We start from the raw sequence: 18749 nt of genomic DNA on the forward strand, positions 1-18749 counted from the left end.
ACGACGACGACGACGACGACGACGACGACGACGAAGATCGCGAGAGGCTCTGAGATATGTGAGAAATACATCTATAAAATGTAATTCAGACTGCCTCGTCCCACCTTATGCTGTACCGCTTTGGCAAATGCTTTGTCTGCGCCATTCGCCTTAATCACATCTGAGAGTAAATCTTAAAAAAACGCCTGTCGCTAATTGTTCGTCATCACAGGTACTGTTTGCTATACGGCCACGACGCGCAACTGATTTCCAAAGTTCATCTTTCTCCTGTGAGGATGGAACTTACGACCCCTGGTTTATTAGACCAGTGCTCTACCACTGTGCTAAAGAGGCGCGGCCTAGCGGTACTCTTGGGTACTTCGTCCTTACGGTCGTCTGCATCATCAGACTTTAGCTGACAACAATTCATATTATCGGCTAATATTTGCAGCTATGGCGACAAATTACTGCTTGGCTACACATCTGACACGTAACCGATGTGCTCTCCAAACCACAACACTTGCTTTTCAGAACATGTCTTTTACACATGTCTACAAAATCACCTTCACCTTCAAATACAGTTTCCTTGCGACTGACAGAGACGTAGGCAAAGTTTAAAGTTGCTATTTCCATTAAATCTCGTTAATCAGAAAAACGGTAATTTACACCTGCAGCGGAACAAAATTCCGTTTCGCCCAGCGTCTGGCTCGAACCCACGACCCTGGGATTAAGTGTCTGACGCCCTACCGACTGAGATAGCCGGCTACCTCGGTGAATATTTGACGGGTAGCACGTCACACAGTACTCGTTAGGGTTGGGTGGTCCCATACTGCATCTCTCCATGCTGCCTAATGTTTTCCTAACGTCACACTCGTCACGCACTTCACTTTTATGTCATAATCATTTCTGAGAGGCAAAGAAATTGCATGACAACAAGCAGTGCTAGTGGCGTCAAAATTAACACACATACTTTATGTGACTCAAAAGCCGAACGAGTTACTTTCCGACGTTGTTTTAGATGTGCAAGTGCCAGTCAAAACTCGCGGTGTCGGCACTCTGCCGACCATTTCGCTAGTTAACACCGGTCTTGCTGTGTGTGTTTCAAGCTCAAGAGCATCTCCAAGCAAAAAATGGTCAACAGCAACATTCAGACGGTTTCGTACTGCTCAATTGCTACATTAAAACGGTATGTTTCTTTTTCAGAACTGGAAAAACACAAGCGTGACAGCATTCGAACCTGTAATCTTCAGAGCCGAAGTCCGACGCCTTATCCATTAGGCCACACGGTCACTGACGACCAACATTTACATGTATACGACTCATCTCGAAACGCTCACACCCCTGAGGATTTGTGTTTTCGTTCTACACAGCCGCTGCCCCTTGCTCTTTCCCACCCATTCGTTACATTCAACCTCTGACGTGACCGACCAAATATAGACTGAGAAACAAGACCACACACTTTGTGCATTCGGAATCGAAGGCAGGGCGTCCCTCGCCGCATTTGCTACGATGGCCATTTGCTACTTCTGCAGAAGCGGCGGCGGCGACGACGACGGCGACGACGACGACGACGACGAAGATCGCGAGAGGCTCTGAGATATGTGAGAAATACATCTATAAAATGTAATTCAGACTGCCTCGTCCCACCTTATGCTGTACCGCTTTGGCAAATGCTTTGTCTGCGCCATTCGCCTTAATCACATCTGAGAGTAAATCTTAAAAAAACGCCTGTCGCTAATTGTTCGTCATCACAGGTACTGTTTGCTATACGGCCACGACGCGCAACTGATTTCCAAAAATCATCTTCCTCCTGTGAGGATGGAACTTACGACCCCTGGTTTATTAGACCAGTGCTCTACCACTGAGCTAAAGAGGCGCGGCCTAGCGGTACTCTTGGGTACTTCGTCCTTACGGTCGTCTGCATCATCAGACTTTAGCTGACAACAATTCATATTATCGGCTAATATTTGCAGCTATGGCGACAAATTACTGCTTGGCTACACATCTGACACGTAACCGATGTGCTCTCCAAACCACAACACTTGCTTTTCAGAACATGTCTTTCACACATGTCTACAAAATCACCTTCACCTTCAAATACAGTTTCCTTGCGACTGACAGAGACGTAGGCAAAGTTTAAAGTTGCTATTTCCATTAAATCTCGTTAATCAGAAAAACGGTAATTTACACCTGCAGCGGAACAAAATTCCGTTTCGCCCAGCGTCTGGCTCGAACCCACGACCCTGGGATTAAGTGTCTGACGCTCTACCGACTGAGATAGCCGGCTACCTCGGTGAATATTTGACGGGTAGCACGTCACACAGTACTCGTTAGGGTTGGGTGGTCCCATACTGCATCTCTCCATGCTGCCTAATGTTTTCCTAACGTCACACTCGTCACGCACTTCACTTTTATGTCATAATCATTTCAGAGAGGCAAAGAAATTGCATGACAACAAGCAGTGCTAGTGGCGTCAAAATTAACACACATACTTTATGTGACTCAAAAGCCGAACGAGTTACTTTCCGACGTTGTTTTAGATGTGCAAGTGCCAGTCAAAACTCGCGGTGTCGGCACTCTGCCGACCATTTCGCTAGTTAACACCGGTCTTGCTGTGTGTGTTTCAAGCTCAAGAGCATCTCCAAGCAAAAAATGGTCAACAGCAACATTCAGACGGTTTCGTACTGCTCAATTGCTACATTAAAACGGTATGTTTCTTTTTCAGAACTGGAAAAACACAAGCGTGACAGCATTCGAACCTGTAATCTTCAGAGCCGAAGTCCGACGCCTTATCCATTAGGCCACACGGTCACTGACGACCAACATTTACATGTATACGACTCATCTCGAAACGCTCACAACCCTGAGGATTTGTGTTTTCGTTCTACACAGCCGCTGCCCCTTGCTCTTTCCCACCCATTCGTTACATTCAACCTCTGACGTGACCGACCAAATATAGACTGAGAAACAAGACCACACACTTTGTGCATTCGGAATCGAAGGCAGGGCGTCCCTCGCCGCATTTGCTACGATGGCCATTTGCTACTTCTGCAGAAGCGGCGGCGGCGACGACGACGGCGACGACGACGACGACGACGAAGATCGCGAGAGGCTCTGAGATATGTGAGAAATACATCTATAAAATGTAATTCAGACTGCCTCGTCCCACCTTATGCTGTACCGCTTTGGCAAATGCTTTGTCTGCGCCATTCGCCTTAATCACATCTGAGAGTAAATCTTAAAAAAACGCCTGTCGCTAATTGTTCGTCATCACAGGTACTGTTTGCTATACGGCCACGACGCGCAACTGATTTCCAAAATTCATCTTTCTCCTGTGAGGATGGAACTTACGACCCCTGGTTTATTAGACCAGTGCTCTACCACTGAGCTAAAGAGGCGCGGCCTAGCGGTACTCTTGGGTACTTCGTCCTTACGGTCGTCTGCATCATCAGACTTTAGCTGACAACAATTCATATTATCGGCTAATATTTGCAGCTATGGCGACAAATTACTGCTTGGCTACACATCTGACACGTAACCGATGTGCTCTCCAAACCACAACACTTGCTTTTCAGAACATGTCTTTCACACATGTCTACAAAATCACCTTCACCTTCAAATACAGTTTCCTTGCGACTGACAGAGACGTAGGCAAAGTTTAAAGTTGCTATTTCCATTAAATCTCGTTAATCAGAAAAACGGTAATTTACACCTGCAGCGGAACAAAATTCCGTTTCGCCCAGCGTCTGGCTCGAACCCACAACCCTGGGATTAAGTGTCTGACGCTCTACCGACTGAGATAGCCGGCTACCTCGGTGAATATTTGCCGGGTAGCACGTCACACAGTACTCGTTTGGGTTGGGTGGTCCCATACAGCATCTCTCCATGCTGCCTAATGTTTTCCTAACGTCACACTCGTCACGCACTTCACTTTTATGTCATAATCATTTCTGAGAGGCAAAGAAATTGCATGACAACAAGCAGAGCTAGTGGCGTCAAAATTAACACACATACTTTATGTGACTCAAAAGCCGAACGAGTTACTTTCCGACGTTGTTTTAGATGTGCAAGTGCCAGTCAAAACTCGCGGTGTCGGCACTCTGCCGACCATTTCGTTAGTTAACACCGGTCTTGCTGTGTGTGTTTCAAGCTCAAGAGCATCTCCAAGCAAAAAATGGTCAACAGCAACATTCAGACGGTTTCGTACTGCTCAATTGCTACATTAAAACGGTATGTTTCTTTTTCAGAACTGGAAAAACACAAGCGTGACAGCATTCGAACCTGTAATCTTCAGAGCCGAAGTCCGACGCCTTATCCATTAGGCCACACGGTCACTGACGACCAACATTTACATGTATACGAATCATCTCGAAACGCTCACACCCCTGAGGATTTGTGTTTTCGTTCTACACAGCCGCTGCCCCTTGCTCTTTCCCACCCATTCGTTACATTCAACCTCTGACGTGACCGACCAAATATAGACTGAGAAACAAGACCACACACTTTGTGCATTCGGAATCGAAGGCAGGGCGTCCCTCGCCGCATTTGCTACGATGGCCATTTGCTACTTCTGCAGAAGCGGCGGCGGCGACGACGACGACGACGACGACGACGAAGATCGCGAGAGGCTCTGAGATATGTGAGAAATACATCTATAAAATGTAATTCAGACTGCCTCGTCCCACCTTATGCTGTACCGCTTTGGCAAATGCTTTATCTGCGCCATTCGCCTTAATCACATCTGAGAGTAAATCTTAAAAAACCGCCTGTCGCTAATTGTTCGTCATCACAGGTACTGTTTGCTATACGGCCACGACGCGCAACTGATTTCCAAAATTCATCTTTCTCCTGTGAGGATGGAACTTACGACCCCTGGTTTATTAGACCAGTGCTCTACCACTGAGATAAAGAGGCGCGGCCTAGCGGTACTCTTGGGTACTTCGTCCTTACGGTCGTCTGCATCATCAGACTTTAGCTGACAACAATTCATATTATCGGCTAATATTTGCAGCTATGGCGACAAATTACTGCTTGGCTACACATCTGACACGTAACCGACGTGCTCTCCAAACCACAACACTTGCTTTTCAGAACATGTCTTTCACACATGTCTACAAAATCACCTTCACCTTCAAATACAGTTTCCTTGCGACTGACAGAGACGTAGGCAAAGTTTAAAGTTGCTATTTCCATTAAATCTCGTTAATCAGAAAAACGGTAATTTACACCTGCAGCGGAACAAAATTCCGTTCCGCCCAGCGTCTGGCTCGAACCCACGACCCTGGGATTAAGAGTCTGACGCTCTACCGACTGAGATAGCCGGCTACCTCGGTGAATACTTGCTGGGTAGCACGTCACACAGTACTCGTTTGGGTTGGGTGGTCCCATACAGAATCTCTCCATGCTGCCTAATGTTTTCCTAACGTCACACTCGTCACGTACTTCACTTTTATGTCATAATCATTTCTGAGAGGCAAAGAAATTGCATGACAACAAGCAGAGCTAGTGGCGTCAAAATTAACACACATACTTTATGTGACTCAAAAGCCGAACGAGTTACTTTCCGACGTTGTTTTAGATGTGCAAGTGCCAGTCAAAACTCGCGGTGTCGGCACTCTGCCGACCATTTCGTTAGTTAACACCGGTCTTGCTGTGTGTGTTTCAAGCTCAAGAGCATCTCCAAGCAAAAAATGGTCAACAGCAACATTCAGACGGTTTCGTACTGCTCAATTGCTACATTAAAACGGTATGTTTCTTTTTCAGAACTGGAAAAACACAAGCGTGACAGCATTCGAACCTGTAATCTTCAGAGCCGAAGTCCGACGCCTTATCCATTAGGCCACACGGTCACTGACGACCAACATTTACATGTATACGACTCATCTCGAAACGCTCACACCCCTGAGGATTTGTGTTTTCGTTCTACACAGCCGCTGCCCCTTGCTCTTTCCCACCCATTCGTTACATTCAACCTCTGACGTGACCGACCAAATATAGACTGAGAAACAAGACCACACACTTTGTGCATTCGGAATCGAAGGCAGGGCGTCCCTCGCCGCATTTGCTACGATGGCCATTTGCTACTTCTGCAGAAGCGGCGGCGGCGACGACGACGACGACGACGAAGATCGCGAGAGGCTCTGAGATATGTGAGAAATAAATCTATAAAATGTAATTCAGACCGCCTCGTCCCACCTTATGCTGTACCGCTTTGGCAAATGCTTTATCTGCGCCATTCGCCTTAATCACATCTGAGAGTAAATCTTAAAAAAACGCCTGTCGCTAATTGTTCGTCATCACAGGTACTGTTTGCTATACGGCCACGACGCGCAACTGATTTCCAAAATTCATCTTTCTCCTGTGAGGATGGAACTTACAACCCCTGGTTTATTAGACCAGTGCTCTACCACTGAGCTAAAGAGGCGCGGCCTAGCGGTACTCTTGGGTACTTCGTCCTTACGGTCGTCTGCACCATCAGACTTTAGCTGACAACACTTCATATTACCGGCTAATATTTGCAGCTATGGCGACAAATTACTGCTTGGCTACACATCTGACACGTAACCGATGTGCTCTCCAAACCACAACACTTGCTTTTCAGAACATGTCTTTCACACATGTCTACAAAATCACCTTCACCTTCAAATACAGTTTCCTTGCGACTGACAGAGACGTAGGCAAAGTTTAAAGTTGCTATTTCCATTAAATCTCGTTAATCAGAAAAACGGTAATTTACACCTGCAGCGGAACAAAATTCCGTTCCGCCCTGCGTCTGGCTCGAACCCACGACCCTGGGATTAAGAGTCTGACGCTCTACCGACTGAGATAGCCGGCTACCTCGGTGAATACTTGCCGGGTAGCACGTCACACAGTACTCGTTTGGGTTGGGTGGTCCCATACAGAATCTCTCCATGCTGCCTAATGTTTTCCTAACGTCACACTCGTCACGTACTTCACTTTTATGTCATAATCATTTCTGAGAGGCAAAGAAATTGCATGACAACAAGCAGAGCTAGTGGCGTCAAAATTAACACACATACTTTATGTGACTCAAAAGCCGAACGAGTTACTTTCCGACGTTGTTTTAGATGTGCAAGTGCCAGTCAAAACTCGCGGTGTCGGCACTCTGCCGACCATTTCGTTAGTTAACACCGGTCTTGCTGTGTGTGTTTCAAGCTCAAGAGCATCTCCAAGCAAAAAATGGTCAACAGCAACATTCAGACGGTTTCGTACTGCTCAATTGCTACATTAAAACGGTATGTTTCTTTTTCAGAACTGGAAAAACACAAGCGTGACAGCATTCGAACCTGTAATATTCAGAGCCGAAGTCCGACGCCTTATCCATTAGGCCACACGGTCACTGACGACCAACATTTACATGTATACGACTCATCTCGAAACGCTCACACCCCTGAGGATTTGTGTTTTCGTTCTACACAGCCGCTGCCCCTTGCTCTTTCCCACCCATTCGTTACATTCAACCTCTGACGTGACCGACCAAATATAGACTGAGAAACAAGACCACACACTTTGTGCATTCGGAATCGAAGGCAGGGCGTCCCTCGCCGCATTTGCTACGATGGCCATTTGCTACTTCTGCAGAAGCGGCGGCGGCGACGACGACGGCGACGACGACGACGACGACGAAGATCGCGAGAGGCTCTGAGATATGTGAGAAATACATCTATAAAATGTAATTCAGACTGCCTCGTCCCACCTTATGCTGTACCGCTTTGGCAAATGCTTTGTCTGCGCCATTCGCCTTAATCACATCTGAGAGTAAATCTTAAAAAAACGCCTGTCGCTAATTGTTCGTCATCACAGGTACTGTTTGCTATACGGCCACGACGCGCAACTGATTTCCAAAATTCATCTTTCTCCTGTGAGGATGGAACTTACGACCCCTGGTTTATTAGACCAGTGCTCTACCACTGAGCTAAAGAGGCGCGGCCTAGCGGTACTCTTGGGTACTTCGTCCTTACGGTCGTCTGCATCATCAGACTTTAGCTGACAACAATTCATATTATCGGCTAATATTTGCAGCTATGGCGACAAATTACTGCTTGGCTACACATCTGACACGTAACCGATGTGCTCTCCAAACCACAACACTTGCTTTTCAGAACATGTCTTTCACACATGTCTACAAAATCACCTTCACCTTCAAATACAGTTTCCTTGCGACTGACAGAGACGTAGGCAAAGTTTAAAGTTGCTATTTCCATTAAATCTCGTTAATCAGAAAAACGGTAATTTACATCTGCAGCGGAACAAAATTCCGTTTCGCCCAGCGTCTGGCTCGAACCCACAACCCTGGGATTAAGTGTCTGACGCTCTACCGACTGAGATAGCCGGCTACCTCGGTGAATATTTGCCGGGTAGCACGTCACACAGTACTCGTTTGGGTTGGGTGGTCCCATACAGCATCTCTCCATGCTGCCTAATGTTTTCCTAACGTCACACTCGTCACGCACTTCACTTTTATGTCATAATCATTTCTGAGAGGCAAAGAAATTGCATGACAACAAGCAGAGCTAGTGGCGTCAAAATTAACACACATACTTTATGTGACTCAAAAGCCGAACGAGTTACTTTCCGACGTTGTTTTAGATGTGCAAGTGCCAGTCAAAACTCGCGGTGTCGGCACTCTGCCGACCATTTCGTTAGTTAACACCGGTCTTGCTGTGTGTGTTTCAAGCTCAAGAGCATCTCCAAGCAAAAAATGGTCAACAGCAACATTCAGACGGTTTCGTACTGCTCAATTGCTACATTAAAACGGTATGTTTCTTTTTCAGAACTGGAAAAACACAAGCGTGACAGCATTCGAACCTGTAATCTTCAGAGCCGAAGTCCGACGCCTTATCCATTAGGCCACACGGTCACTGACGACCAACATTTACATGTATACGACTCATCTCGAAACGCTCACACCCCTGAGGATTTGTGTTTTCGTTCTACACAGCCGCTGCCCCTTGCTCTTTCCCACCCATTCGTTACATTCAACCTCTGACGTGACCGACCAAATATAGACTGAGAAACAAGACCACACACTTTGTGCATTCGGAATCGAAGGCAGGGCGTCCCTCGCCGCATTTGCTACGATGGCCATTTGCTACTTCTGCAGAAGCGGCGGCGGCGACGACGACGACGACGACGACGAAGATCGCGAGAGGCTCTGAGATATGTGAGAAATACATCTATAAAATGTAATTCAGACTGCCTCGTCCCACCTTATGCTGTACCGCTTTGGCAAATGCTTTGTCTGCGCCATTCGCCTTAATCACATCTGAGAGTAAATCTTAAAAAAACGCCTGTCGCTAATTGTTCGTCATCACAGGTACTGTTTGCTATACGGCCACGACGCGCAACTGATTTCCAAAATTCATCTTTCTCCTGTGAGGATGGAACTTACGACCCCTGGTTTATTAGACCAGTGCTCTACCACTGAGATAAAGAGGCGCGGCCTAGCGGTACTCTTGGGTACTTCGTCCTTACGGTCGTCTGCATCATCAGACTTTAGCTGACAACAATTCATATTATCGGCTAATATTTGCAGCTATGGCGACAAATTACTGCTTGGCTACACATCTGACACGTAACCGATGTGCTCTCCAAACCACAACACTTGCTTTTCAGAACATGTCTTTCACACATGTCTACAAAATCACCTTCACCTTCAAATACAGTTTCCTTGCGACTGACAGAGACGTAGGCAAAGTTTAAAGTTGCTATTTCCATTAAATCTCGTTAATCAGAAAAACGGTAATTTACACCTGCAGCGGAACAAAATTCCGTTTCGCCCAGCGTCTGGCTCGAACCCACGACCCTGGGATTAAGTGTCTGACGCTCTACCGACTGAGATAGCCGGCTACCTCGGTGAATATTTGCCGGGTAGCACGTCACACAGTACTCGTTTGGGTTGGGTGGTCCCATACAGCATCTCTCCATGCTGCCTAATGTTTTCCTAACGTCACACTCGTCACGCACTTCACTTTTATGTCATAATCATTTCTGAGAGGCAAAGAAATTGCATGACAACAAGCAGAGCTAGTGGCGTCAAAATTAACACACATACTTTATGTGACTCAAAAGCCGAACGAGTTACTTTCCGACGTTGTTTTAGATGTGCAAGTGCCAGTCAAAACTCGCGGTGTCGGCACTCTGCCGACCATTTCGTTAGTTAACACCGGTCTTGCTGTGTGTGTTTCAAGCTCAAGAGCATCTCCAAGCAAAAAATGGTCAACAGCAACATTCAGACGGTTTCGTACTGCTCAATTGCTACATTAAAACGGTATGTTTCTTTTTCAGAACTGGAAAAACACAAGCGTGACAGCATTCGAACCTGTAATCTTCAGAGCCGAAGTCCGACGCCTTATCCATTAGGCCACACGGTCACTGACGACCAACATTTACATGTATACGACTCATCTCGAAACGCTCACACCCCTGAGGATTTGTGTTTTCGTTCTACACAGCCGCTGCCCCTTGCTCTTTCCCACCCATTCGTTACATTCAACCTCTGACGTGACCGACCAAATATAGACTGAGAAACAAGACCACACACTTTGTGCATTCGGAATCGAAGGCAGGGCGTCCCTCGCCGCATTTGCTACGATGGCCATTTGCTACTTCTGCAGAAGCGGCGGCGGCGACGACGACGGCGACGACGACGACGACGACGAAGATCGCGAGAGGCTCTGAGATATGTGAGAAATACATCTATAAAATGTAATTCAGACTGCCTCGTCCCACCTTATGCTGTACCGCTTTGGCAAATGCTTTGTCTGCGCCATTCGCCTTAATCACATCTGAGAGTAAATCTTAAAAAAACGCCTGTCGCTAATTGTTCGTCATCACAGGTACTGTTTGCTATACGGCCACGACGCGCAACTGATTTCCAAAATTCATCTTTCTCCTGTGAGGATGGAACTTACGACCCCTGGTTTATTAGACCAGTGCTCTACCACTGAGCTAAAGAGGCGCGGCCTAGCGGTACTCTTGGGTACTTCGTCCTTACGGTCGTCTGCATCATCAGACTTTAGCTGACAACAATTCATATTATCGGCTAATATTTGCAGCTATGGCGACAAATTACTGCTTGGCTACACATCTGACACGTAACCGATGTGCTCTCCAAACCACAACACTTGCTTTTCAGAACATGTCTTTCACACATGTCTACAAAATCACCTTCACCTTCAAATACAGTTTCCTTGCGACTGACAGAGACGTAGGCAAAGTTTAAAGTTGCTATTTCCATTAAATCTCGTTAATCAGAAAAACGGTAATTTACACCTGCAGCGGAACAAAATTCCGTTTCGCCCAGCGTCTGGCTCGAACCCACAACCCTGGGATTAAGTGTCTGACGCTCTACCGACTGAGATAGCCGGCTACCTCGGTGAATATTTGCCGGGTAGCACGTCACACAGTACTCGTTTGGGTTGGGTGGTCCCATACAGCATCTCTCCATGCTGCCTAATGTTTTCCTAACGTCACACTCGTCACGCACTTCACTTTTATGTCATAATCATTTCTGAGAGGCAAAGAAATTGCATGACAACAAGCAGAGCTAGTGGCGTCAAAATTAACACACATACTTTATGTGACTCAAAAGCCGAACGAGTTACTTTCCGACGTTGTTTTAGATGTGCAAGTGCCAGTCAAAACTCGCGGTGTCGGCACTCTGCCGACCATTTCGTTAGTTAACACCGGTCTTGCTGTGTGTGTTTCAAGCTCAAGAGCATCTCCAAGCAAAAAATGGTCAACAGCAACATTCAGACGGTTTCGTACTGCTCAATTGCTACATTAAAACGGTATGTTTCTTTTTCAGAACTGGAAAAACACAAGCGTGACAGCATTCGAACCTGTAATCTTCAGAGCCGAAGTCCGACGCCTGATCCATTAGGCCACACGGTCACTGACGACCAACATTTACATGTATACGACTCATCTCGAAACGCTCACACCCCTGAGGATTTGTGTTTTCGTTCTACACAGCCGCTGCCCCTTGCTCTTTCCCACCCATTCGTTACATTCAACCTCTGACGTGACCGACCAAATATAGACTGAGAAACAAGACCACACACTTTGTGCATTCGGAATCGAAGGCAGGGCGTCCCTCGCCGCATTTGCTACGATGGCCATTTGCTACTTCTGCAGAAGCGGCGGCGGCGACGACGACGACGACGACGACGACGAAGATCGCGAGAGGCTCTGAGATATGTGAGAAATACATCTATAAAATGTAATTCAGACTGCCTCGTCCCACCTTATGCTGTACCGCTTTGGCAAATGCTTTATCTGCGCCATTCGCCTTAATCACATCTGAGAGTAAATCTTAAAAAAACGCCTGTCGCTAATTGTTCGTCATCACAGGTACTGTTTGCTATACGGCCACGACGCGCAACTGATTTCCAAAGTTCATCTTTCTCCTGTGAGGATGGAACTTACGACCCCTGGTTTATTAGACCAGTGCTCTACCACTGAGCTAAAGAGGCGCGGCCTAGCGGTACTCTTGGGTACTTCGTCCTTACGGTCGTCTGCATCATCAGACTTTAGCTGACAACAATTCATATTATCGGCTAATATTTGCAGCTATGGCGACAAATTACTGCTTGGCTACACATCTGACACGTAACCGATGTGCTCTCCAAACCACAACACTTGCTTTTCAGAACATGTCTTTCACACATGTCTACAAAATCACCTTCACCTTCAAATACAGTTTCCTTGCGACTGACAGAGACGTAGGCAAAGTTTAAAGTTGCTATTTCCATTAAATCTCGTTAATCAGAAAAACGGTAATTTACACCTGCAGCGGAACAAAATTCCGTTCCGCCCAGCGTCTGGCTCGAACCCACGACCCTGGGATTAAGTGTCTGACGCTCTACCGACTGAGATAGCCGGCTACCTCGGTGAATATTTGCCGGGTAGCACGTCACACAGTACTCGTTTGGGTTGGGTGGTCCCATACAGCATCTCTCCATGCTGCCTAATGTTTTCCTAACGTCACACTCGTCACGCACTTCACTTTTATGTCATAATCATTTCTGAGAGGCAAAGAAATTGCATGACAACAAGCAGAGCTAGTGGCGTCAAAATTAACACACATACTTTATGTGACTCAAAAGCCGAACGAGTTACTTTCCGACGTTGTTTTAGATGTGCAAGTGCCAGTCAAAACTCGCGGTGTCGGCACTCTGCCGACCATTTCGTTAGTTAACACCGGTCTTGCTGTGTGTGTTTCAAGCTCAAGAGCATCTCCAAGCAAAAAATGGTCAACAGCAACATTCAGACGGTTTCGTACTGCTCAATTGCTACATTAAAACGGTATGTTTCTTTTTCAGAACTGGAAAAACACAAGCGTGACAGCATTCGAACCTGTAATATTCAGAGCCGAAGTCCGACGCCTTATCCATTAGGCCACACGGTCACTGACGACCAACATTTACATGTATACGACTCATCTCGAAACGCTCACACCCCTGAGGATTTGTGTTTTCGTTCTACACAGCCGCTGCCCCTTGCTCTTTCCCACCCATTCGTTACATTCAACCTCTGACGTGACCGACCAAATATAGACTGAGAAACAAGACCACACACTTTGTGCATTCGGAATCGAAGGCAGGGCGTCCCTCGCCGCATTTGCTACGATGGCCATTTGCTACTTCTGCAGAAGCGGCGGCGGCGACGACGACGACGACGACGACGACGAAGATCGCGAGAGGCTCTGAGATATGTGAGAAATACATCTATAAAATGTAATTCAGACTGCCTCGTCCCACCTTATGCTGTACCGCTTTGGCAAATGCTTTGTCTGCGCCATTCGCCTTAATCACATCTGAGAGTAAATCTTAAAAAAACGCCTGTCGCTGATTGTTCGTCATCACAGGTACTGTTTGCTATACGGCCACGACGCGCAACTGATTTCCAAAATTCATCTTTCTCCTGTGAGGATGGAACTTACGACCCCTGGTTTATTAGAACAGTGCTCTACCACTGAGCTAAAGAGGCGCGGCCTAGCGGTACTCTTGGGTACTTCGTCCTTACGGTCGTCTGCATCATCAGACTTTAGCTGACAACAATTCATATTATCGGCTAATATTTGCAGCTATGGCGACAAATTACTGCTTGGCTACACATCTGACACGTAACCGATGTGCTCTCCAAACCACAACACTTGCTTTTCAGAACATGTCTTTCACACATGTCTACAAAATCACCTTCACCTTCAAATACAGTTTCCTTGCGACTGACAGAGACGTAGGCAAAGTTTAAAGTTGCTATTTCCATTAAATCTCGTTAATCAGAAAAACGGTAATTTACACCTGCAGCGGAACAAAATTCCGTTTCGCCCAGCGTCTGGCTCGAACCCACAACCCTGGGATTAAGAGTCTGACGCTCTACCGACTGAGATAGCCGGCTACCTCGGTGAATACTTGCTGGGTAGCACGTCACACAGTACTCATTTGGGTTGGGTGGTCCCATACAGAATCTCTCCATGCTGCCTAATGTTTTCCTAACGTCACACTCGTCACGTACTTCACTTTTATGTCATAATCATTTCTGAGAGGCAAAGAAATTGCATGACAACAAGCAGAGCTAGTGGCGTCAAAATTAACACACATACTTTATGTGACTCAAAAGCCGAACGAGTTACTTTCCGACGTTGTTTTAGATGTGCAAGTGCCAGTCAAAACTCGCGGTGTCGGCACTCTGCCGACCATTTCGTTAGTTAACACCGGTCTTGCTGTGTGTGTTTCAAGCTCAAGAGCATCTCCAAGCAAAAAATGGTCAACAGCAACATTCAGACGGTTTCGTACTGCTCAATTGCTACATTAAAACGGTATGTTTCTTTTTCAGAACTGGAAAAACACAAGCGTGACAGCATTCGAACCTGTAATCTTCAGAGCCGAAGTCCGACGCCTTATCCATTAGGCCACACGGTCACTGACGACCAACATTTACATGTATACGAATCATCTCGAAACGCTCACACCCCTGAGGATTTGTGTTTTCGTTCTACACAGCCGCTGCCCCTTGCTCTTTCCCACCCATTCGTTACATTCAACCTCTGACGTGACCGACCAAATATAGACTGAGAAACAAGACCACACACTTTGTGCATTCGGAATCGAAGGCAGGGCGTCCCTCGCCGCATTTGCTACGATGGCCATTTGCTACTTCTGCAGAAGCGGCGGCGGCGACGACGACGGCGACGACGACGACGACGACGAAGATCGCGAGAGGCTCTGAGATATGTGAGAAATACATCTATAAAATGTAATTCAGACTGCCTCGTCCCACCTTATGCTGTACCGCTTTGGCAAATGCTTTGTCTGCGCCATTCGCCTTAATCACATCTGAGAGTAAATCTTAAAAAAACGCCTGTCGCTAATTGTTCGTCATCACAGGTACTGTTTGCTATACGGCCACGACGCGCAACTGATTTCCAAAATTCATCTTTCTCCTGTGAGGATGGAACTTACGACCCCTGGTTTATTAGACCAGTGCTCTACCACTGAGCTAAAGAGGCGCGGCCTAGCGGTACTCTTGGGTACTTCGTCCTTACGGTCGTCTGCATCATCAGACTTTAGCTGACAACAATTCATATTATCGGCTAATATTTGCAGCTATGGCGACAAATTACTGCTTGGCTACACATCTGACACGTAACCGATGTGCTCTCCAAACCACAACACTTGCTTTTCAGAACATGTCTTTCACACATGTCTACAAAATCACCTTCACCTTCAAATACAGTTTCCTTGCGACTGACAGAGACGTAGGCAAAGTTTAAAGTTGCTATTTCCATTAAATCTCGTTAATCAGAAAAACGGTAATTTACACCTGCAGCGGAACAAAATTCCGTTCCGCCCAGCGTCTGGCTCGAACCCACGACCCTGGGATTAAGTGTCTGACGCTCTACCGACTGAGATAGCCGGCTACCTCGGTGAATATTTGCCGGGTAGCACGTCACACAGTACTCGTTTGGGTTGGGTGGTCCCATACAGCATCTCTCCATGCTGCCTAATGTTTTCCTAACGTCACACTCGTCACGCACTTCACTTTTATGTCATAATCATTTCTGAGAGGCAAAGAAATTGCATGACAACAAGCAGAGCTAGTGGCGTCAAAATTAACACACATACTTTATGTGACTCAAAAGCCGAACGAGTTACTTTCCGACGTTGTTTTAGATGTGCAAGTGCCAGTCAAAACTCGCGGTGTCGGCACTCTGCCGACCATTTCGTTAGTTAACACCGGTCTTGCTGTGTGTGTTTCAAGCTCAAGAGCATCTCCAAGCAAAAAATGGTCAACAGCAACATTCAGACGGTTTCGTACTGCTCAATTGCTACATTAAAACGGTATGTTTCTTTTTCAGAACTGGAAAAACACAAGCGTGACAGCATTCGAACCTGTAATATTCAGAGCCGAAGTCCGACGCCTTATCCATTAGGCCACACGGTCACTGACGACCAACATTTACATGTATACGACTCATCTCGAAACGCTCACACCCCTGAGGATTTGTGTTTTCGTTCTACACAGCCGCTGCCCCTTGCTCTTTCCCACCCATTCGTTACATTCAACCTCTGACGTGACCGACCAAATATAGACTGAGAAACAAGACCACACACTTTGTGCATTCGGAATCGAAGGCAGGGCGTCCCTCGCCGCATTTGCTACGATGGCCATTTGCTACTTCTGCAGAAGCGGCGGCGGCGACGACGACGGCGACGACGACGACGACGACGAAGATCGCGAGTGGCTCTGAGATATGTGAGAAATACATCTATAAAATGTAATTCAGACTGCCTCGTCCCACCTTATGCTGTACCGCTTTGGCAAATGCTTTGTCTGCGCCATTCGCCTTAATCACATCTGAGAGTAAATCTTAAAAAAACGCCTGTCGCTGATTGTTCGTCATCACAGGTACTGTTTGCTATACGGCCACGACGCGCAACTGATTTCCAAAATTCATCTTTCTCCTGTGAGGATGGAACTTACGACCCCTGGTTTATTAGAACAGTGCTCTACCACTGAGCTAAAGAGGCGCGGCCTAGCGGTACTCTTGGGTACTTCGTCCTTACGGTCGTCTGCATCATCAGACTTTAGCTGACAACAATTCATATTATCGGCTAATATTTGCAGCTATGGCGACAAATTACTGCTTGGCTACACATCTGACACGTAACCGATGTGCTCTCCAAACCACAACACTTGCTTTTCAGAACATGTCTTTCACACATGTCTACAAAATCACCTTCACCTTCAAATACAGTTTCCTTGCGACTGACAGAGACGTAGGCAAAGTTTAAAGTTGCTATTTCCATTAAATCTCGTTAATCAGAAAAACGGTAATTTACACCTGCAGCGGAACAAAATTCCGTTTCGCCCAGCGTCTGGCTCGAACCCACAACCCTGGGATTAAGAGTCTGACGCTCTACCGACTGAGATAGCCGGCTACCTCGGTGAATACTTGCTGGGTAGCACGTCACACAGTACTCATTTGGGTTGGGTGGTCCCATACAGAATCTCTCCATGCTGCCTAATGTTTTCCTAACGTCACACTCGTCACGTACTTCACTTTTATGTCATAATCATTTCTGAGAGGCAAAGAAATTGCATGACAACAAGCAGAGCTAGTGGCGTCAAAATTAACACACATACTTTATGTGACTCAAAAGCCGAACGAGTTACTTTCCGACGTTGTTTTAGATGTGCAAGTGCCAGTCAAAACTCGCGGTGTCGGCACTCTGCCGACCATTTCGTTAGTTAACACCGGTCTTGCTGTGTGTGTTTCAAGCTCAAGAGCATCTCCAAGCAAAAAATGGTCAACAGCAACATTCAGACGGTTTCGTACTGCTCAATTGCTACATTAAAACGGTATGTTTCTTTTTCAGAACTGGAAAAACACAAGCGTGACAGCATTCGAACCTGTAATCTTCAGAGCCGAAGTCCGACGCCTTATCCATTAGGCCACACGGTCACTGACGACCAACATTTACATGTATACGAATCATCTCGAAACGCTCACACCCCTGAGGATTTGTGTTTTCGTTCTACACAGCCGCTGCCCCTTGCTCTTTCCCACCCATTCGTTACATTCAACCTCTGACGTGACCGACCAAATATAGACTGAGAAACAAGACCACACACTTTGTGCATTCGGAATCGAAGGCAGGGCGTCCCTCGCCGCATTTGCTACGATGGCCATTTGCTACTTCTGCAGAAGCGGCGGCGGCGACGACGACGGCGACGACGACGACGACGACGAAGATCGCGAGAGGCTCTGAGATATGTGAGAAATACATCTATAAAATGTAATTCAGACTGCCTCGTCCCACCTTATGCTGTACCGCTTTGGCAAATGCTTTGTCTGCGCCATTCGCCTTAATCACATCTGAGAGTAAATCTTAAAAAAACGCCTGTCGCTAATTGTTCGTCATCACAGGTACTGTTTGCTATACGGCCACGACGCGCAACTGATTTCCAAAATTCATCTTTCTCCTGTGAGGATGGAACTTACGACCCCTGGTTTATTAGACCAGTGCTCTACCACTGAGCTAAAGAGGCGCGGCCTAGCGGTACTCTTGGGTACTTCGTCCTTACGGTCGTCTGCATCATCAGACTTTAGCTGACAACAATTCATATTATCGGCTAATATTTGCAGCTATGGCGACAAATTACTGCTTGGCTACACATCTGACACGTAACCGATGTGCTCTCCAAACCACAACACTTGCTTTTCAGAACATGTCTTTCAC

The 18749-nt window shown here is 46.7% G+C and overlaps 1 non-coding gene across 1 annotated transcript; it reads right to left on the minus strand.

The window, feature by feature from the left end:
- Positions 1-1783: 1783 nt before the first annotated feature.
- Positions 1784-1855, minus strand: Trnai-aau (transfer RNA isoleucine (anticodon AAU)). Its single transcript has one exon. It is a non-coding gene; the product is annotated as a tRNA-Ile (tRNA).
- Between the last annotated feature and the right edge of the window lie 16894 nt (positions 1856-18749).

This window comes from Schistocerca gregaria, unplaced genomic scaffold, assembly GCF_023897955.1.
Source record: "Schistocerca gregaria isolate iqSchGreg1 unplaced genomic scaffold, iqSchGreg1.2 ptg000285l, whole genome shotgun sequence".
NCBI lineage: Eukaryota > Metazoa > Arthropoda > Insecta > Orthoptera > Acrididae > Schistocerca > Schistocerca gregaria.